The 22,604-nt window shown below is 43.2% G+C and overlaps 1 protein-coding gene and 1 pseudogene across 1 annotated transcript in view; both read left to right on the top strand.

The window, feature by feature from the left end:
* WDR97 (WD repeat domain 97) overlaps window positions 1–22,604 on the top strand; it is a 250,016-nt gene that overhangs the window by 139,080 nt on the left and 88,332 nt on the right. The window lies entirely within an intron of this gene.
* LOC130332646 (U2 spliceosomal RNA) lies at window positions 10,304–10,412 on the top strand (annotated as a pseudogene).

Genomic DNA, 22,604 nt, shown 5'->3' with positions numbered 1-22,604 from the left:
GTAAGACTATTAAGACAATTAGCAGAGATATATGATCTTGCTCTATATTTTAGGAGGAAGAACTTGAAGCAAGTTTCCTGTGTGGGAAATTTACTTATAACACCTAGTTTGGCGAGTAGGAATTCTATCAATATGTAAGCAATTATTTCATGCTTTGATAGATTATGAGTATTGATTCTTCTGCAGGTAGAATGAAGTCTCACAATATCCTAAAACTATAATCTCAAAATGGAGATTTATTCATTTTATTAATTTATTCGCCAATCTAATGATATAATTCCATCCACATTATCCTAACTAGTCTTAATTAAATGTAATACCATTTTTGTGTCTCTTACCAAGTTTATGTAAGAACCTTCTTTCAGCTCTTAAGAACACTGAACGGTCCATCTCATCATCATGGATAGCAATTGGGTCGGTACCGTGATCAGTCCGGCTTGCAGGGATCTCACATGGCTTTCATGGCTTCAATTTTGTGGACCTCTTTCAGTGGAAGACCTCTTTGTCTTTGTCTGTCTTTTTCAGCCTACAGTTCAAAGTCTTCAGTTCAGTCTCCACAGTCCCTCTCAGTCCCTAACATCTGGTTTACCAGACTTTTTAATTAGTTAGACACTCCCTCCTAAATTGGAATTCCACAATGAATGTAGATTGGGCATGTACATATGGTAATGATTATGACATCACTATAATACCCAGAATGCCTTTCCTGTCGGTGTAATGTCACCTACCCATCCGCTAGGGGGTGCTATTGCATAAGCAATTAGCCTCATTACCATTAAGGGTTAACTGTCAATAATTGGTCTTAAACCCACATTTCACACTTGACGAATGGAACCATAATTAACTTTTGACATCTATAAGTAATCAAAACCATGGTTTCTCCAGACATAGCGTCACCAATTGGACATTCTAATTTATTGGAAAGATAAGAAATACAATAAATATTCTCCAACACAGATGTGTGAATGTCTATGTTTATCTTATCTTGGTAATTGATTGTTAGTCAGAATAATGTTCACAAAGTCTTAGGAATATTTCTCCAGGTCTTAGGAATATAACCCCTTAACGACCACGGACCTAAATGTACGTCCTGGTTTGGTGGGACTTCCAGCACCAGGACGTACATTTACGTCCTGTGTATGACCGCGAGCATCGGAACGGTGCTTGCGTCATACACGGCAGGTTTCGGCTGCTAGTAGCAGCTGGGGACCCGCCCGTAATGGCCGACATCCGTGATCGCGTGGATGTCCGCCATTAACCCCTCAGATGCCGTGATCAATACAGCGCTGCCGCGAGCATGGTGGCCGGAGGTCCCCTCACCTGGCTCCGGCCGTCTCCCGGGGTCTTCTGCTCTGGTCTGAGATCGAGCAGACCAGAGCAGAAGATCACCGATAATATTGATCAGTGCTGTGTCCTATACATAGCACTGAAGAGTATTAGCAATCAAAGGATTGCATAGATAGTCCCCTATGGGAACATAAAAAGTGTAAAATAAAAGTTGAAAAATTAAAAAATAAGGAAAAAAAAAGTGAAAAATCCCCTCCCCCAATAAAAATGAAAATTGTCAGTTTTTCCCATTTTACCCCCAAAAAGCGTAATTTTTTTTAATAAACATATTTGGTATCGCCGCGTGCGTAAATGTCCGTACTATCAAAATATAATGTTAATTATCCTGTAATGTGAATGGTGTAAACGTAAAAAAAAAAAAAAAGTCCAAAAATGCTGCTTTTTTGTCACATTTTATAAAAAAAAAAAAAAAATCTAAAAGTTTTATATATGCAAATGTGCTATCAATAAAAAGTACAGATAACGCTGCAAAAAATTTGCCCTCATACCGCCCTATATATGGAAAAATGAAAAAGTGGTGGTCAAAATGGGGCGATTTTAGATTACTGATTTAGATTTTTTTTTAAACATGGATCAATGTTTCCTATGAGAATCATATATAAGATAATAGATATATACTGAAATCCTTTACAACACTAACAGTATATGACAATATCATATGTCCTACTGATTACCTTATATATAACCCCTTAAGGACCAAGCCCATTTTCACCTTAAGGACCAGGCCAATTTTATCTTAGCGTTTTCGTTTTTTCCTCCTCGCCTTCTAAAATCCATAACTCCTTTATATTTCCATCTACAGACCCATATAAGGGCTTGTTTTTTGCGTGACCAATTGTACTCTGTAGTGAATCTTCTCATTTTACCATAAAATGTACGGCGAACCCACCCAAAAAATTTTAGGGAGGAAATTTAAATGAAAACTACAATTTTCTGCATTTTGGAGGGTTTTGTTTTCACACTATACACTTTATGGTAAAAATTACATGTGTTGTTTATTCTGTGGGTCAGTACAATTAAAATGATATCCATGGCTAGATACTTTTATATTTTTGTACCACTTAAAAAAAATCTAAAACTTTTTGTACAAAATCAGTCATCTAAAATCGCCCTATTTTGACCACCTATAACTTTTTCATTTTTCCATATATAGGGCGGTATGAGGGCTAATTTTTTGCACCTTCATCTGTACTTTTTATCGATACCACATTTGCATATATGAAACTTTTAGATAATTTATTAATTTTTTTTAATAAAATGTGACAAAAAAGCAGCATTTTTTGACTTTTTAAATTTTTTACATTTACGCCATTCACTGTACGGGATAATTAACACTATATTTTGCTAGTACGGACATTTACGCACGCAGCGATTCCAAATATGTTTATTAAAAAGAATTGACGCTTTTTGGGGGTAAAATGGGAAAAACTGACAATTTTCATTTTTATTGGGGGAGGGGATTTTTCACTTTTTTTTACTTTTTATTTTTACATTTTTCAACTTTTATTTTACACTTTTTATGTCCCCATAGGGGACTATCTATAGCAATCCTTTGATTGCTAATACTGTTCAGTGCTATGTATAGGACACAGCACTGATCAGTTTTATCGGTGATCTTCTGCTCTGGTCTGCTCGATCTCAGACCAGAGCAAAAGACCTCGGGAGACGGCCGGAGCCAGGTGAGGGGACCTCCTGCCGCCATCCTGGATGATCGGATCGCCGCGGCAGCGCTGCGGGCGATCCCATCATCCATTCAAAGTACCGCACTGCCACAGATGCCGTGATCTGTATTGATCACGGCATCTGAGGGGGTTAATGGCGGACATCCGCGCGATTGCGGATGTCGGCCATTACGGGCAGGTCCCCGGCTGCTACTAGCAGCCGGAACCTGCCGTGTATGACGCGAGCACCGTTCCGATGCTCGCGGTCAAACACAGGACATAAATGTACGTCTTGGTGCGGGAAGTCCCGCCAAACCAGGACGTACATTTACGTCCATGGTCGTTAAGGGGATATATATATATATATAAAGAACTAATGTTCATTCGGATGAGACATAGTTATTTCACAGTCTCTTATCTCACCCCCTTCTTCTCTCCATTCACCTCCCTTTACCTTGGATGAATGGTAGTAATGTCGTCTAGAGAGTGTAACCAGACCTCTTATCAGTCTCTTATCTAAACACCATAAATATGCTAAAGATACAAGAAGCATTGTCCTCCCAGACTGGCATTAGAGATAGGAGATGAAACTTCAGAATTGGCCTACTTAGGTTAATACACAAAATGGCCAACATCATGCAATTATGCTATGAAACATATTAAACATAGTGATTCATTTTTGGGGTATACAAAAAGCATGACATAACTCACTGAGTGAAAGCACGGCACCATTACTCTTCACCTTTGGCACTCACCCTTGGTACCCCGGCCTTCTGGCTAGGATCAGGGAAATTTTTATAGATCCGGGCAGTATATCTGCACTCATTCACTTATTTATAATTTTTGTTTGTCGCTGTACCACTTTTACGTGTTTGTTTTGTACACAGGATTGTCAGGATGCGCTCCCTCCCGGCGGTCTAGGGGAGGTGTGTGTGGCCTTCTGGTTCCTCACCTCCCTGCAACCCCTGGGCATCTTGGCTGCCATCAGTATATGGCTCCTCGGCTGATACCTTGGTTAACGCCTAGGTTGAAGCCAGGGGCATTTTCGGCCCCTCAGTAGCTTTGGTGAAAAGGGGCATCGAACCTGGATCCTTGCAGGTGCCTTTTGGCCTGGAGGTCAAGGGTAGGTTTGTTTGGGGCCTCTCTCCTGTTGGAGAAGGGCTTAGCGATAGACCGCATCCTTTGTGCACGTTTTTTTTAGTGTGACACGTTTGCACTTTTTCTTGCACTTTGGGTGATAGAGAGCACTTGCCTCGGCTCTTAAAAAAAACAAAACATGATGGGCAGAGCACTTGGCCTTTTGGTTAAGATCAAGTGTAGTACCTTTCCGGTTAGTTGGTGGTGTGGAAGACCACCAAGACAGGATGGGGAACCACACAGTAGACGGGTGTACCAGGGATGGCTGTGGAGGGCAGCAGTCATCTCTGATGAGACCTGTTCCTGCTGGATCTGACCTTAAGGTCTGGGTAGAGTGAAAGCCGAGGTGTACAAGTGCCCTGGGAGTGGTGACCCCAGGGTGGCGGAATTTACTTGGGATTCGCAACCCCACTCGAAGGAAAGCACGTAGCATGCACTATTTTCTCTCAATTTTCTGCGCACTCACCCTTAGTTTCCCTGCCTTCCGGTCGGATGTCTGGGCAGTATTACACACTGCGCACATCAACTTATTTTTGTTTATTTTTCGTCACTGTGTCCACTTTTTGTGTTTGTTTTGTCCACTAGGATTTGGTAGGGTGCGGTAGCCCTTCTGGGTGTCCCTCCTGCCGGTCTAGGGGAGGTGTGTGTGGCCATGAGGTTCCTCACCGCCCTGCTATACTCCGTGGCAACCCTGTTTCGGCAGGATGCCAAACCGGTTTTACTGATTCCTCGGTGACAACCTGGTTAACACCTAGTTGTCCGCCAGGAACACTTTCGGTCCCTGAGTAGCTTCAGCGAAAAGGGACATTGTACCTGGAACCTTGCAGGTGCCTTTTGGCCCAGAGGGGAAGGGTTTTGGTTTGTTGGGGGGCCTCTCTCCTTTCGGAGAAGGGCTTGCGATAGACTGCATCCTCGTGCACTTTTTTTGTGTGAACACTTGCACTTTTTACTTGCACTTGGGGGATTTGAGAGCATGTACCTCGGCTTTCAATAAAAAAAATAAAAAAAAAAACAACATGATGGGCAGAGGAGCCACCTGCCCTGATGGAAATCTCCATAACACATGATGGCCGGAGGAGCCGCCTGTCCTGATGGAAATCTCCATAACACATGATGGCCGGAGGAGCCACCTGCCCTAATGGAAATCTCCATAACATGATGGTTATTGAAATTTATTGTATGACTTGAGTGTAACGACTGAACGGAAACCCTGAGGTGCTGAAACTCACTGGGTGTTATAGCTCACTGAGTGAATGCACTGCACCATATACTTTTCACCTTTGGCACTCACCCTTGGTATCCTGGCCTTCTGGCTAGGATCAGGGAAATTTTTATAGATCTGGCCGGATGACCGGGCAGTATATCTGCACTCATTCACTTATTTATTATTTTTGTATGTCACTGGGCCACATTTCGTGTTTTTGTTTGTACACAGGATTGTCAGGATGCGGTAGCCCTTCTTGGTGTCCCTCCTGGTGGTCTAGGGGAGGTGTGTGTGGCCTTTTCGTTCCTCACCTCCCTGCAACCCCTGGGCAACTTGGCTTCGGTCAAGAGGCCATCAGTATACGGCTCCTCGGCTGATACCTTGGTTAATGCCTAGGTTGAAGCCAGGGGCATTTTCGGCCCCTCAGTAGCTTCGGTGAAAAGTGGCATCGAACCTGGATCCCTGCAGGTGCCTTTTGGCCCAGAGGTGAAGGGTAGGTTTGTTGGGGGGCCTCTTTCCTGTTGGAGAAGGGCTTAGCGATAGACCGCATCCTTTGTGCACGTTTTTATTAGTGTGACACGTTTGCACTTTTTCTTGCACTTTCGGTGATAGAAAGCCCTTACCTCGTCTCTTAAAAAAAAAAAAAAAAAAAAAAACATGATGGAAATGTCCATCTCCATAACACATGATGGCCGGAGGAGCTACCTGTCCTGATGGAAATCTCCATAACACCTGATGGCTGGAGGAGCTGTCTGTCCTGATGGAAATCTCCATAACACACGATGACCGGAGGATACGCCTGTCCTGATGGGAATGACCATCTCCATAACACATGATGGCCGCAGGAGCTACCTGTCCTGATGGAAATCTCCATAACACATGATGGCTGGAGGAGCCGTCTGTCCTGATGGGCATCTACATAACACATGATGGCCAGGGGAGCCATCTGTCCTGATGGAAAACTCCATAACACATGATGGCCGGAGGATCCGCCTGTCCTGATGGAAATCGCCATAACATGATGGCCAGGGGAGCCGCCTGCCTTAATGGAAATGTCCATCTCCATTACTTCGCTTCTCGTCCTTTTGGCTAAGATCAAGGGCAGCTTGCTCAGGTCTTGCCAGAGGGTGCGATCTCTGTGTTTACCCAGTTTGCTGGAGAAATTTTTTTTCTTCCTGATGTCCTGTACCGACAGATTATCATTTTGCTAGTATGGCAGGTCTGAACAACACCATTCGTCTGGAAGTGGATCCTGCAAGTTCTATGAAGAACAATGTCATCTTTCTGGTGAGACATATTATTATGCTAAAAATTGGAGTGAAGAAATTTTCAGTGTAAATGAATCTCCTCGCAAGGGTTCCTATAAAGTCACCTTTGTTGATGAAGTTAGGTGCCTTGATGTTTATGAGCGCTTGAGGAACCTCAGTAATGCTGGATGGGGTGAAGATAACCCCCTTGTTTGGATTGCAAGAAAATACTTTGCTAGTTCATGTACATAACCCCTTCACAGATGTGACCATTATTGAGAACTTTTTGCGCCAGTACTGTGAGTATGTGAAAGGAGGAGAGAAACAAACCAATGTATTGGGAATATTTAACTGTGATTATAAGTTTGTGGTGAAGATAAAAGTGGACCCCAATTGTGTTGGGTGTTTTGAACATCCCCCGGCCAGTTTTTCTATTGCCGGTTATAGGGGGTATCTGTCGTATCCCGGCCAGCCATACTACAGTAGGAATTGTTCTTCCTTTGGACATGTCAAGGAGAACTGTATACAGGGACAAATGTGTAGAAATTGCAATACTGCTGGTCACCATGCTTGTAGTTACCCTAAAGCCAGGAAGTGTGACTTATGTCGGAAGGAAGGTCATGTTTATAAAGACTGTCCTGGGGAAAAAGGACTGTCATTTGTAAGCACCAGTAGTGTGGCGAGAGAGGGGGAGATTGTGAGGAAATTGGCCCCTCAGAAGACCAAAGTGGCCCCTCAGAAACCACTGGATGTTCAGTCTGCAGTTTCTGATGCTTTCAGACAGTTTGAGGAAGTAATTTGCAAACTGGGGTTGCAGAGTCCTAGTGTTCACCCCTCTGACCCTATTAACATTGAGCCACTTCCATCCTCAGGGGAGACTGATTTGTGTCACAGGGAGGGGGGTGGAAAACATAATGCAAAGGATGAAAATTATGATGGCTTTCAACTGGTGCATGGAGGGAAGTCCGCCAAGAAAAGAAGAGGTGAGCAAAGTGCGGATTTGGGCCCGAAAACCAGAAACTTTTATAAAGTGTTGGAGGAGGAAAATATGGCCGCTGCTGAAGGTTGTGAATAGCTATGGAGGAGCCTGGTGATGATATACCTGTGTAACCCATGCATTATTTTCCGGTAAAAATGACACCTTATCTTTATTCTGTAGGTCCATACGGTTAAAATTATACCCTACTTATATAGGTTTTAGGTTTGATTTTATCGTATTTCTGGAAAAAATCATAACTACTTGCAAGAAAATGTATACGTTTAAAAATTTCCTCTTCTGACCCCTATAACTTTTTAATTTTTCCGCATATGGGGATGTATGAGGGCTAATTTTTTTTGCGCTGTGATCTGACATTTTTATAGGTATCACTTTTGTTTTGAGTGGACTTTTTGATAGTTTTTCATTCATTATGATATAAAAAGTGTCCAAAAATACGCTTTTTTTTTTACGTGTACGCCATAGACCGTGCAGTTTAACCCCTTAAGGACTCAGCCCATTTTGGCCTTAAGGACTCAGACAATTAAATTTTTATGTTTTCATTTTTTCCTCCTCGCCTTCTAAAAATCATAACTCTTTTATATTTTCATCCACAGACTAGTATGAGGGCTTGTTTTTTGCGCGACCAGTTGTCCTTTGTAATGACATCACTCATTATATCATAAAATGTATAGCGCAACCAAAAAACACTATTTTTGTGGGGAAATTAAAAAGAAAAATGCAATTTTGCTAATTTTGGAAGGTTTTGTTTTCACGCCGTATAATTTACGGTAAAAATGACATGTGTTCTTTATTCTGAGGGTCAATACGATTAAAATGATACCCATTATTTTATACTTTTATATTATTGTTGTGCTTAAAAAAAATCACAAACTTTTCAACCAAATTAGTACATTTATAATCCCTTTATTTTGATGACCTCTAACTTTTTTATTTTTCCGTATAAGCGGCGGTATGGGGGCTCATTTTTTTGCGCCATGATCTGTACTTTTTTTTTATACCACATTTGCATATAAAAAACTTTTAATACATTTTTATAATTTTTTTTAAATAAAATGTATTAAAAAAGTAGCAATTTTTGACTTTTTTTTTTACGTTCACGCCGTTCACCGTACGAATCATTAACATTTTATTTTAATAGTTCAGACATTTACGCACGCGGCGATACCAAATATGTCTATTAAATTAATTTTTTACGCTTTTTGGGGGTAAAATAGGAAAAAACGGACGTTTTACTTTTTTATTGGGGGAGGGGATTTTTCACTTTTTTGTACTTTTACATTTTTTTACATTTTTTTTACACTTGAATAGTCCCCATAGGGGACTATTCATAGCAATACCATGATTGCTAATACTGATCTGTTCTATGTATAGGACATAGAACAGATCAGTATTATCGGTCATCTTCTGCTCTGGTCTGCTCGATCTCAGACAAGAGCAGGAGACGCCGGGAGCCGGAAGGAGGAAGGTTAGGGGACCTCCGTGCGGCGTCCTGAATGATTGGATCCCCACAGCAGCGCTGCGGGCGATCCAATCATTCATTGAAATCGCGTACTGCCACAGATGCCGGGATCTGTATTGATCCCGGCATCTGAGGGGTTAATGGTGGACGCCCGCGAGATCGCGAGTGTCGGCCATTGCCGGCGGGTCCCTGGCTGCGATCAGCAGCCGGGATCAGCCGCGCATGACATGGGCATCGCTCCGATGCCCGTGGTTATGCACAGGACGTAAATGTACGTCCTGGTGCGTTAAGTACCACCGCACCAGGACGTACATTTACGCCCTGTGTCCTTAAGGGGTTAATTAACATATTTTTATAGTTCGGACATTTCCGCATGCGGCGATACCACTTAAGTTTATTTTTATTTACATAGTTTTTTTTTTATTGGGAAAAGGGCGGGGATTCTAACTTTTATTATGGAAGGGGTTAAATGATCTTTATTAACACTTTAACACTTTATTTAGACTTTTTTTTTGCAGTGTTATAGCTCCCATAGGAGCTATAATACTGCACACACTGATCTTCTACACTGATCACTGCCAGGCAATAGCCGGGCATTGATCAGTGTTATCGCCGCTCGACTGCTCCTGCCTGAATCTCACGCTAGGAGCAGTCATTCGGCAATCGAACAGTGAGGAGGCAGGTAGGGACCCTCCAGCTGTCCTGCAAGGTGTTCGGGATATCGCGATTTCATCTCGGCGGTCCCGAACAGCTCCACTGAGTTATCCGGCAAAGTATACTTTCACTTTAGACGCAGCGATCAACTTTGATCGCCGCGTCTGAAGGATTAATACCGGGCATCACCGCAATCGGTATTAGCTGCGGGTCCCGGCCGTTGATGGCCGCCTGAACTGATGCGATATGACGCAGGGTCAGCGCGTGACCCCTGCGTTCTATCGGGGGAGCCCGCTTATGACGTATGCATATGTCATGTAGCGGGAAGGGGTTAAGCCTTTTTCCTTTTAGTTTGAGATTATGGGATTTGTTGTATACTCTCAAAATGTAAGAGTATTTAAAAATAAGGCCAGGAGAGCTGCTATTTTAAGTTTCTTAGCACAGGAAAATGCTGCAATCTTTTGTTTACAGGAGTGCGGCATTGAGTTCACCATAAGTCCGGATGAATGGGTGTATGGGCAGTGTGTTAGGTCTGGGAGTGTGTCAGATAAGAAGGTTTGGGGATTTTAATTAAGTCACCTGAAATTTCTGTTGATCGCTTCTCGGCCTTTTGGCTAAGATCAAGTGTAGTATCTGTTCTTATCAGTTTTCATGCCGGTGGCAAACTACGCCGGTATGGGGCTGGTGGGGATGGGTGCTGCATGGAGGGTGCAGGTGTACCAGGGCTTTCCGGGGCTGGTTCTGAGGAATCAGCTCGACGGCTGCCCCGATGTGATCTGTTCCCTCCGGGTCTCGCCATGAGGCTGAGAGGGTCTAGAGCCGAGGTACTTTTGTGCCTCGGGGAGTGGTGACCCCGAGGTGCCGAAACTCACTGGGAGAATAGACTCACTGAGTTGAAGCACGGGCACCATAATCTCTTCACCTTGTGGCACTCACCTCTTGATTCACGGCCTTCTGGCTATGATGAGAGAAATTTTTATAGATCCGGCCGGATGTCCGGGCAGTATATCTGCACATTCACTTATTTATTTCTTTTTGTCTCACTGTGTCACTTTTTGCGTGTTGTGTGTTCACAGGATTTGTCAGGATGCGGTAGCCCTTCTGGGTGTCCCTCCTGGCGGTCTAGGAGAGGTGTGTGTGGCCATTAGGTTCCGCACCTCCCTGCAAACACCCCGGGTACTCCTTCTTTGGCAGGGTACCTACCGTAATCGGCTCTGTGGGCAGATACCTTGGCTAACGCCAAGGGGGATGCCGGGAGCATTTGTGGTCCCCTAGTAGCTTCGGCGAAAAGGGACATCGAACCTGGAACCTCGCAGGTACCTTTTGGTCCGGAGGCGAAGGGTAAGGTTTGTTGGGGGGCCTATCGGAGAAGGGCTTGTGATAGACCGCATCCTTTGTGCAAGTTTTTTAGTGTAACACGTTTGCACTTTTTCTTGCACTTTGGGTGAATCGAGAGCACGTTCCTCGGCTTAAAAAAAAAACAACTGAAATTTCTGTTGAAAGTTATATGGTGATTGAGCCTGGAAGGTGTATTTCTGTTGTTTAAAGTTGTAAAAATGTTACGTTTTATTTGATTAATGTTTATGCTCCTGCGTGTAAAAATGAAAGGAAAAATCAGTTTGAAAAATTGAAGCTTTATGTTCAGGGCAAAATGCCTGTTATTTTAGTTGGGGACATGAATGTTGATTTAAAAAAAAAGTGTCTGATGTCTCTGGGAGAAAGTTATTTGAGTTAGTTTCAGATTTTAAGTTAAAGGGGTATTCCAGGAATTTTTATATATATAGATATATATGTATATATATATATATATATATATATAGATCTTAGATCCCTAGTCACACAGAAAGGTTCCACAAGATTTATAGAACACGTGATTAATTTTCATCATGGTGATGGCTCTACATTAAAGTTTGGAGACTTAGAAAGAATAGAAAACACTTTTCCAGGTAAAGATAGATCCCAAACTCTGTTATTAAAAGAATCCAGATGGATTATACGATTACATGCATTAGGACCATTAGGTTTAAACGATAAAAATGAGTTAGGTGCATTAATATGACCCATTTCATCTTAGCTCCTGTTCACATGTAAGATCTGTTCCTCCCTAATTGTTTTTAACTCACAGTTTTTTGTTTTGAGCACCTTAAAGGGGTATTTTAGATCAACTGGCTCCAGAAAGTTAAACAAATTTGTAAAATACTTCTATGAAAAAATATGAATCCTTCCAGTACTTATCAGCTGCTGAAGTTGAGTTGTTCATTTCTGTCTAACTGCTCTCTGATTACACCTGTCTCGGGAGCTGTCCAAAGTAGGAGCAAATCCCCATAGTAAACCTGTTATGGAGGAGGAGGAGGTGGTCATGGTGACCTCTGTAAAAGAATATAAAAGGGGTCTGGATGCATTTTTGGAGAGTAATAACATCGCTGGTTATGTATATTAGATTTATAGGGACAGAACGTTGATCCAGGGATTTATTCTGATATTTGGAGTCGGGAAGGAATTTTTACCTCTAGTATGAGGGTTTTTTGCCTTCCTCTGGATCAACTCAGTAGGAACTCAGTAGGGACTCAGTAGGGATATAGGTTGAACTTGATGGACTCTGGTCTTTTTTCAACCTCATGAACTATGTTACTATGTTATGCTCCGGACAGTTCCTGAGACAGACAGAGGTGTCAGCAGAGAGCACTGTTGTCAGACAGAAAAGAACAACTCAACTTTAGCAGCTGATAACTATTGAAAGGATTCAAATTTTTTAATAGAAGTAATTTACAAATCTAAAAGAAAAATTTCAACCAAACCTCAAGGATACCACCCTACTGGGTGCACAGTGAAAAGATGGTTTGAAAACAGTTAGTTTAAACAATGCAAACATTTTATTAAAATACAATCATATGACAAATCAATTAAAAAAAACATTTGAATAATGTATAAATTTAATAACCATAGGGCCCTAACGGTAAATATTAATATTGATGTGTGAAGCACTGCAGTTTTAGATGATTGGCTGTCTATCCGGAACAAGCTGATGAACCGGCAATTGGATTTCTGGTTGTAAAGTCCTTTTGTGAATTGGACTAAACTGCCTGTAGTCTCTACGGAGATAATTAATGCTCACCGTGTCTGCCGGTCCGGTGCTGCGCAGGTCGAAGATGATAGGAGCAGCAGTTGTACTTTGCAAGCGGAGGCTTGGCTGCAGAGCGTCGTGTGGAACTTGATCTGGGAGCGGTGCTGTAGCAGAAGGCTCCCACGCTGGAGGTCCGCAGCTGCGGCGTGCGGCTGTTGTAATGACGGACCCTCGCTGGCTTACTCCGATGGAGATACTCGCGGTAGTGGCAGCATGTGAGGCGGGATAAAAGGCAGATCAATGCGCCAGGTAGATGAAGATCTCGGCTTGAACAGCAGGTCTGTCAGCGGCTGATTTGAATGATTATGTCGGCTTCTGAATAGGCAGTGCGTCTTTGTAGTGCTCTGTTCAAACAAAGTCTTAAGCCTAGACGCGTTTCAGATAGATAGTATGAATGTATGTATAGAAGGTGATATGTAAAGAAAAATTAGTTCGATAACAAGGTAGACAAAATGGAGCATGATGTTATTTTTTCCAAAAAACCTGTTATTGATGTGGTTATGAAGGAGGTTGGTAGGGAAGTGAGTGGGGATGGTGTGAGTGAGGAAGTTGCTCGCTTTTATGAGGAACTGTATGGAGAGAAGTGGAGGGATGAGAATCTGGAGAGTGAGGTTTTGAGTGTGTTGGATGGGAAACTTGGAGAAACTGAAAAGGCTTTTGTTATGCGTGAAATATCGAGTGAAAAAGTTTGGGATGTAGTGCAGAAAATGTCTGCAAATAAAACACCAGGTGAAGATGGTCTGCCTGTAGAATTTTATTGTTTTCTGTGGAATGTGGTGGATAAGGATGTAGTGTGTCAGTTTATGTGGAAAAATATGGAGATTGCTGAAAGTATGCGTTGCGGTGTGGGGGTATTAATTCCGAAAAAAGGGGATTTGAAGAATTGGCGATTACAAGATCTAAGCAAAAATGATTGCTAATGGGATGAGGGATGTTGTTGGTGATGATCAGTTTTGTGCTGTGCCTGGGCGTCGTATACATGAGAGTTTGTGTTTGTTGAGAGATTGTCTAGGGGATTGTAAGAGTAGAAAGCAAGATATTTTTTTGTTGTCGCTTGATTTTGAAAAGGCGTATGATAGGTTATCTCATAGTTTTTGGTTTAGGGTGTTGTTGCAGATGGGGTTTCCAAAAAATTTTGTGTGGAGGGTTAGAAGTTTGCATGATAGAATATATAGTAGGATACTTGTTAATGGATGTGTGGGAAGGAGAGTGATTGTTTTTTCAGGAATAAGGCCCTCTCTCGCCAGTAGCGTTTATATGTGCAATTGAGCCTCTGTTATGTCTGATTAGGAGGGATAAAGTAGTAAGAGGTTAATATATTCCTGGTAGCAATGGAAGGGAATTTCAAGTAAATTATTATATGGATGATGTATGTGTTTTATATGATTCTGAGTGGGGTGTCAGGACAGTGAAACTTTTGGTATATATTTTTTGTGGTGCATCTGCTTTTAAAATTAATTGGTTGAAAAGTGAATGTAAATATTTTGGTGAAAGTGGGTTAAGTAGGGATGTTAGGGTGAATGTAGTGGAGGAGTCAATTAAAATATTGGGGATTAAGTTTAGTAATGATTTGGATGGGAAGGATATTTGGGAAGAGGCGAAAAATAAGGTGGAGATACATTTGAATTTTTGGAGTTTGAGAAGTTTTTCTTTTATCAGAAATATTGTGGTTATTAACCCCTTCAGGACCAAGCCCATTTTGGCCTTAAGGACCGGAGCGTTTTTTGCACATCTGACCACTGTCACTTTAAACATTAATAACTCTGATGCTTTTAGTTATCATTCTGATTCTGAGATTGTTTTTTCGTGACATATTCTACTTTAACATAGTGGTAAAATTTTGTGGTAACTTGCATCCTTTCTTGGTGAAAAATCCCAAAATTTCATGAAAAAAATTGAAAATTGTGCATTTTTCAAACTTTGAAGCTCTCTGCTTGTAAGGAAAATGGATATTCCAATTTTTTTTTATTATTATTCACATATACAATATTTCTACTTTATGTCTGCATCATAACATTTATGAGTTTTTACTTTTGGAAGACACCAGAGGGCTTCAAAGTTCAGCAGCAATTTTCCAATTTTTCACAAAATTTTCAAACTCCAGTTCAGACACCAGTTCAGGTTTGAAGTGGATTTGAAGGGTCTTCATATTAGAAATACCCCATGAAAGACCCCATTATAAAAACTGCACCCCCCAAAGTATTCAAAATTACATTCAGTCAGTGTTTTAACCCTTTAGGTGTTTCACAGGAATAGCAGCAATCTGAAGGAGAAAATTCAAAATCTTCATTTTTTACACTCGCATGTTCTTGTAGACCCAATTTTAGAATTTTTGCAAGAGGTAAAAGGAGAAAATTTTTACTTGAATTTGTAGCCCAATTTCTCTTGAGTAAGGACATACCTCATATGTCTATGTTAATTGTTCGGCGGGCGCAGTAGAGGGCTCAGAAGCGAAGGAGCGACAAGGGGATTTTGGAGAGAACATTTTTCTGAAATGGTTTTTGGGGGGCATGTCACCTTTAGGAAGCCCCTAGGGTGTCAAACCAGCAAAAAAATAACACATGGCATACCATTTTGGAAACTAGACCCCTTGGGGAACATAACAAGGGGTAAAGTGAACCTTAATACCCCACAGGGGTTTCATGACTCTTGCAAATGTAAAAAAAAATTTAAAATTTTTACCTAAAATGCTTGTTTTCCCAAAAATTTTACATTTTTGAAAAGGGTAATAGCAGAAAATGCCCCCCAAAATTTGAAGCCCAATTTCTCCCGATTCAGAAAACACCCCATATGGGGGTAAAAAGTGCTCTGCTGGCGCACTACAGGTATCAGAAGAGAAGGAGTCACATTTGGCTTTTTGGAAGCAAATTTTGCTCTGGGGGCATGCCGCATTTAGGAAGCCCCTATGGTGCCAGGACAGCAAAAAAAGCCCACATGGCATACCATTTTGGAAACTAGACCCCTTGGGGAACATAACAAGGGGTAAAGTGAACCTTAATACCCCACAGGGGTTTCATGACTTTTGCAAATGTAAAAAAAAAAGTAAAATTTTTTACCTAAAATGCTTTTTTTCCCAAAAATTTTACATTTTTGAAAAGGGTAATAGCAGAAAATGCCCCCCAAAATTTGAAGTCCAATTTCTCCCGATTCAGGAAACATCCCATATGGGGATAAAAAGTGCTCTGCTGGCGCACTACAGGTCTCAGAAGAGAAGGAGTCACATTTGGCTTTTTGGAAGCAAATTTTGCTCTGGGGGCATGCCGCATTTAGAAAGCCCCTATGGTGCCAGGACAGCAAAAAAAAAAACACATGGCATACCATTTTGGAAACTAGACCCCTTGGGGAACATAACAAGGGGTAAAGTGAACCTTAATACCCCACAGGGGTTTCATGACTTTTGCAAATATAAAAAAAAAGTAACATTTTTTACCTAAAATGCTTGTTTTCCCAAAAATTTTACATTTTTGAAAAGGGTAATAGCAGAAAATACCCCCCAAAATTTGAAGCCCAATTTCTCCCGATTCATTAAACACCCCATATGGGGGTAAAAAGTGCTCTGCTGGCGCACTACAGGTATCAGAAGAGAAGGAGTCACATTTGGCTTTTTGGAAGCAAATTTTGCTCTGGGGGGATGCCGCATTTAGGAAGCCCCTATGGTGCCAGGACAGCAAAAAAAAAACATATGGCATACCATTTTGGAAACTAGACCCCTTGGGGAACATAACAAGGGGTAAAGTGAACCTTAATACCCCACAGGGGTTTCATGACTTTTGCAAATGTAAAAAAAAATTTAAATTTTTACCTAAAATGCTTGTTTTCCCAAAAATTTAACATTTTTGAAAAGGGTAATAGCAGAAAATACCCCCCACAATTTGAAGCCCAATTTCTCCCGATTCAGAAAACACCCCATATGGGGGTAAAAAGTGCTCTGTTGGCGCACTACAGGTCTCAGAAGAGAAGGAGTCACATTTTGGCTTTTTGGAAGCAAATTTTGCTCTGGGGGCATGCCTCATTTAGGAAGCCCCTTTGGTGCCAGGACAGCAGAAAAAAAAACACATGGCATTACATTTTGGAAACTAGACCCCTCGGGGAACGTAACAGTGTTACAGTGAGTTCTTACACCTCACAGGTTTTTTGAAAAGTGGGCCTAAATTAAAAAATTAGATTTTTTTACACTAAAATGCTGGGGTTACCCAATTTTTAACATTTTCACAAGGGGTAATATGAGGAATTGGGTTACAAATTTTGGAGGGCTTTTTCCCCTGACTATAAAAATCCATCCACATATGGGGTAACGTGCTGGGCGGGTGAACAACAAGGCTCAGAAGTCATAGAGGTCAGTTTGTATTTGTGGCCTATGGCATATCAGTAGCTGACGGTTACATACATTCCGAGGAAAATACAAAAATGAAACACCCACATGTGACACCATTACAGAAAGTACCCACCCTGAGGAATGGGTATAGGGGTAAAGAGGACATTTCTAACGCACAGGGGTTTCCTAAATTTATTTTCCAGGAATGGATGAAGGGTAGCTTTTGAAAATTGCAATTTTCAACCTATGCTCTGCTTCATCTTTTTGGGAACAACTAACATGTGACTCTGAATTGTCGCCTGGAAATACGACAGAGCTCAGCGAGAACTCTTCGCATTTGAGGCGGATGTTTGTTACGGACCTAACAGTTACATACATTCAGAGGAAAATACAAGAAAGGAACACCCATATGTGAGATTATTACAAACAGTACACCCCCTAGGGAAGGTGTATAGGGTGAAGTGGAGATTTGGAACAGATGGGTGTTCCCTTCATTTATTTTCCAGGAATGGATGATGTGTACTATGGGGGGAAGAAAATTGCAATTTTAGAACTGATATGCCAATTATTTTCCCAGAATGATGACCCAGAGTACAGCCAAAAGTAAAAAGGATGCCCGCCCCAAACCCTATACTCTGAATCATCATTCTGGGAAGGGGATGTGTGGGGCTGTCCCTATTCTGTTACCTCAAATGCGCAACCCGCTCAGGTGGGGAGAGAGAGCGTTGCGCATTTGAGGCAACTGCAAACCTCCAATGCTGTTGACTCTGTGTCCCATGACCCATTTTTTAGGGGGAAGAAAAAAAAAAGATATTGGGGGTATTGAGAAAAAGGTTATTTTTTTTTTTTTGGGGGGGGGGGGGGTTTGGTATAAAATTTGGAAGACAATGTACCCTGGACTGGTACATTGGAGTCGAATTGTGGGTAATGAAAATTAGGGCAAATGACGGAAAATGTAGTACTCCATGGAAGTGTGATACTCCCTGAAGCAGCCTATGCAGAGGCCCGGATGATCGGGGCAAGTGTCGCATTGAGTGGTGGTGTCCTTCCGAATCCCCCTCTTGCGACACACTCTGCATTTCTTCTGAGATCGTCCCTTCTTTCCAGTGTGGGGGATCACACCTGGAAAGTGTTGGCCGGGGACGATCCGGGGACCTGAAGTTCCAGAGGTGCTCTGACCCGCTCTTTGGCGGTCACCATAGATGAGGGCCTTTAGAACTTCCTCTTGGAACTCCAGGTATGTCCCTGTGTTGCCAGCATTCTTGTACAGTACAAAAGAGTTGTACATGGCAACCTGTACCATGTAGACCGCAACTTTTTTGTACCATATCTTTGTTTTCCGCATGGCATTATATAGCTTGAGGACTTGATCAGAAAGATCAACTCCCCCCATATACCGATTGTAGTCCAGAATACAAGCGGGCTTGAGGACCGGTCCCACGGTACCTCGCACAGGGACAGGGGTGCTGCCATTCCCATGAATTGTGGTGAGCATAAGGACATCCCTCTTGTCCTTATACCGGACCAACAACAGGTTATCATGGGTGAGGGCACGGGACTCACCCCGGGGGATAGGAGTCTGCAGGGGATAGGAAGGAAGGCCTCTTTGATTCTTCCGGACTGTCCCACAAGCGAGCGTGGATCTGGCGGCGAGGGATGTGAAGAGAGGGATACTAGTATAAAAGTTATCCATGTAAAGGTGGTAACCTTTATCTAGCAATGGGTGCAAAAGGCCCCAAACGATTTTCCCGCTAACACCCAGAGTGGGGGAACAATCTGGGGGTTCAATGCAGGAATCTCGTCCCTCATACACCATAAACTTGCAAGTGAACCAGGAGGTACTCTCGCAAAGTTTATACATCTTCACGCCATACCGCGCTCGCTTGGTAGGGATGTATTGCCGGAAGCTGAGTCTCCCCTTAAAGCTGATGAGCGACTCATCAATAGCGACCTCCCTTCCAGGGACATAGGCCTCCCAAAATCTGGCCCCGAAGTGATTGATGACCGGCCTGATTTTATACAGGCGGTCATACGCGGGATCAGTTCGGGGGGGACATGCCGCATTATCAGCATAATGCAAACATCTCCGAATGGCCTCGAACCGGGAACGTGCCATGGCCATACTGTAGAGGGGTGTCTGGTAAAAGACGTCCCCACTCCAATATTGCCTGACACTGGGTTTTTTAACTAGACCCATATGCAGCGCAAGGCCCCAAAAGGTCCTCATTTCGGCTGCATCGACTGTAGTCCAGACACCGGGTCTAGCTAAAAGTGAGCCCGGGTTAGCGGCGACGAACTGTTGGGCATACAGATTCGTCTGTGTAACCATTAGATTAACAAAGTCGTCACTGAAAAAATGAACGAAAAATTCCTTTTCAGTGAACCCGGCGATGTTAATCTTGATTCCTGAGTCGCCAACAAACTCAGGAATCACGGGCTCGTGGTCCGCTGGCTCAGCCCAGACAAGTTCTCCGGTACGAAGTACCAGTGACCTTGGCAGGGGGGCTTCACTAGTATGAGCGCCAGGGGGACTCATACTAGCATGGGGCACAGAGCCAAGGGCAGAGGAGGTTTGCGCCGCCTTGGTGGCTCATCATCAGAACTAGATGATAAGGAGGACGATGAAATAAGGAAGGTGGGGTCTTCATCGTCCTCTGAGCCGCTCTCGGTGTCGGAGGCAATTATGGCATATGCCTCCTCCGCCGAAAACGCTCTGCGGGCCATTTCCCTACTCTAATGGGGATACGGGTATGTGTGTGTGTGTGTGGGGGAAACTTTATTGGTGTGTGTGCTGCGTGTGGTGTGGTGCGATACTACCTCCCTAACCCGCCCTAGCCTAACCTAACCTAACTAAACTAACCCGCCCTAACAGAAAAAAATATAAAATAAAAAGGGGACTTTTAAAAAAAAAAAGGGGGACTTCTAGCGCAAAAAAAACCCTGCGCCAAAAAAATAAGCGTTTATCTAATCAGTGGTGTGCGCACTGATTAGCGCTTGTGGCGGCAGGGGGCGCAGAAGTCAGAGGGGGGTCCGGCCACTCAGCCCAGAACAGTGGCTGGTGGCTTGTACTCAGACCCCCACACAAAAATAAAATAAAAAAACGCTTAACCCCGGAAAAAATGCACCCGCCTGAACAAAAAAAAAACGCTGATCAGTGATAAATCACCGACAGCGGTGGGACAGGCTGCACACACAGATACGGTCCGTCCACACAGTACACGCCTGCTACTGGTGGCACGGACCGCCTATGGGTGCAAAAAAAATACGCGTTAACTGAAAAAGGTGCCTTTACCACAAAAAAAACGCTGATCAGTGATAAATCACTGACAGCGGTGAGGCACGCCGCACACACAGGTAAGGTCCGGCCACACAGTACACGTCTGCTACTGGTGGCACGGACCGCCTATGGGTGCAAAAAAAGCGCTAGAAAACGCGTAAAAAAGCGCCGGCACCACAAAAAAAAAAACGCTGATCAGTACTATGGGACTGATCAGCGGCGGGTGGGCTTTAACAAACGGTGGTGGACCGCTCTTTTATAACTAAGAGGGTCCGCACACACGCTTAGGGAAAAAAGAAAAAAAAAAGATCTGCGCCCAAAAAAAAAGGCTGGCGGCAGACCGCAGCGACCCAGCAGGGCCGGGGTCACGCAGCTAAAGGTGCTACGGACCCACGGACACCCACTGAGGTACGCCGAAAAAAGAAAAAAAAAAAAAACTTTTTTTTTTTTTAACCCTAACCTGTCCCTACCTAAATCTAAAGCTATCCCTGGGGATTTCTGTGCCAAGGGGCCACAGAAAGGGGGCAAGGGGCACTTTTTTTTTACTGAGGGGATGGTGGGCAGCACGGGGCTCCGTCCTGCACACCAGATCTCTGTGGAATGGTGGGCAGAACGGAGCAACGTGCTCCTAGCCCCCACCATCCTCTCCTATTACATTGTGATTGGTGTGGCCACTTTGGCCACCCAATCACAACTGTACTGAGGGGGGTGGCCACAATGCCAGCCCCCAGTACAGCAAGGATGGTGATTGGTGGTGTATACTACACCACCAGTCGCCATCTATATCCGGGTAACAGGGTCACACGTGACCCTGAGGACCCGGAACCGCTGCAGAACGCCGGTTAGTAGTTACCGGCGTCCTGCAGCGATCGCCGGTATAGGAGGTCCTCCGGACCTCCTCCGGCACACTGCCGGGATGTCTGCTGATAGAAATCAGCAGACATCCGGCTCCGATCCCCGCCCGGCGAGCGGCGGGGAACGGAATCGCAGCGCATCGCTCATCTGAATTGATGAGCGATGTGCTGCGATCGCCGACATGGGGGGACATAATGACCCCCCTGGGCGATATGCCGGGATGCCTGCTGAACGATTTCAGCAGGCATCCGGCTCCGGCGCCCCTCCGGCTAGCGGTGGGGGCCGGATTTACCACGGGCGTATGGATACGCCCTCGGTCCTTAAGGACTCGGAATGCAGGGCGTATCCATACGCCCTATGTCCTGAAGAGGTTAAAAGGGTTGTTTTGCCAATTTTTCTGTATGTTGCTATGATTTTTTCTCTTCAGTATAAGTGTTTGAGCAGTTTGAACCGGGTTTTGTTTGTCTTTTTCTGAGGGTCTAAGGTAGAGAGGTTGAGGAGAGAGATGGTGATTAACCGCTTAAGGACCCAGCCCAAATATACCTTAAGGACCCGGCCATTTTTTGAACATCTGACCACTGTCACTTCAAGCATTAATAACTCTGGGATTCTTTTACCTTTTCATTCTGATTCCAAGAGAGTTTTTTCGTGACATATTCTACTTTATGTTAGTAGTAAGATTTGGCCAATACTTGTATCATTTCTTGGTGAAAAATTCCAAAATTTGATGAAAAAATTGAAAATTTTGCATTTTTTTTTGCTTTGAAGCTCTCTGCTTATAAGGAAAATGGATATTCCAAATAAATTATACATTGATTCATATACACAATATGTCTACTTTATGTTTCCATCATAAAATTGATGAGTTTTTACTTTTGAAAGACATCAGAGGCTTCAAAGTTCAGCAGCAATTTTCCAATTTTTCACAAAATTTTCAAAATCTGAATTTTTCAGGGACCAGTTCAGTTTTGAAGTGGATTTGAAGGGCCCTCATATTAGAAATACTCCACAAATGACGCAATTATAAAAACTACACACCTCAAAGTATCCAAAATGACATTCAGTAAGTGTGTTAACCCTTTAGGTGTTTCACAGGAATAGCAGCAAAGTGAAGGAGAAAATTCAAAATCTTCATTTTTTACACTCGCATGTTCTTGTAGACCCAGTTTTTGAATTTTTACAAGTGGTAATAGGAGAAAAAGCCCCCCAAAATTTGTAACCCAATTTCTCTCGAGTAAGGAAATACCTAATATGTGTATGTCAAGTGTTCGGTGGGCGCAGTAGAGGGCTCAGAAGGGAAGGAGCAACAATGGGATTTTGGAGA

The sequence above is a fragment of the Hyla sarda genome, unplaced genomic scaffold (genome assembly GCF_029499605.1).
Source record: "Hyla sarda isolate aHylSar1 unplaced genomic scaffold, aHylSar1.hap1 scaffold_380, whole genome shotgun sequence".
Taxonomy (NCBI): domain Eukaryota; kingdom Metazoa; phylum Chordata; class Amphibia; order Anura; family Hylidae; genus Hyla; species Hyla sarda.
Note: the sequence above shows the minus strand (reverse complement) of the source record. Positions and strands in the feature narration are given on the sequence as shown.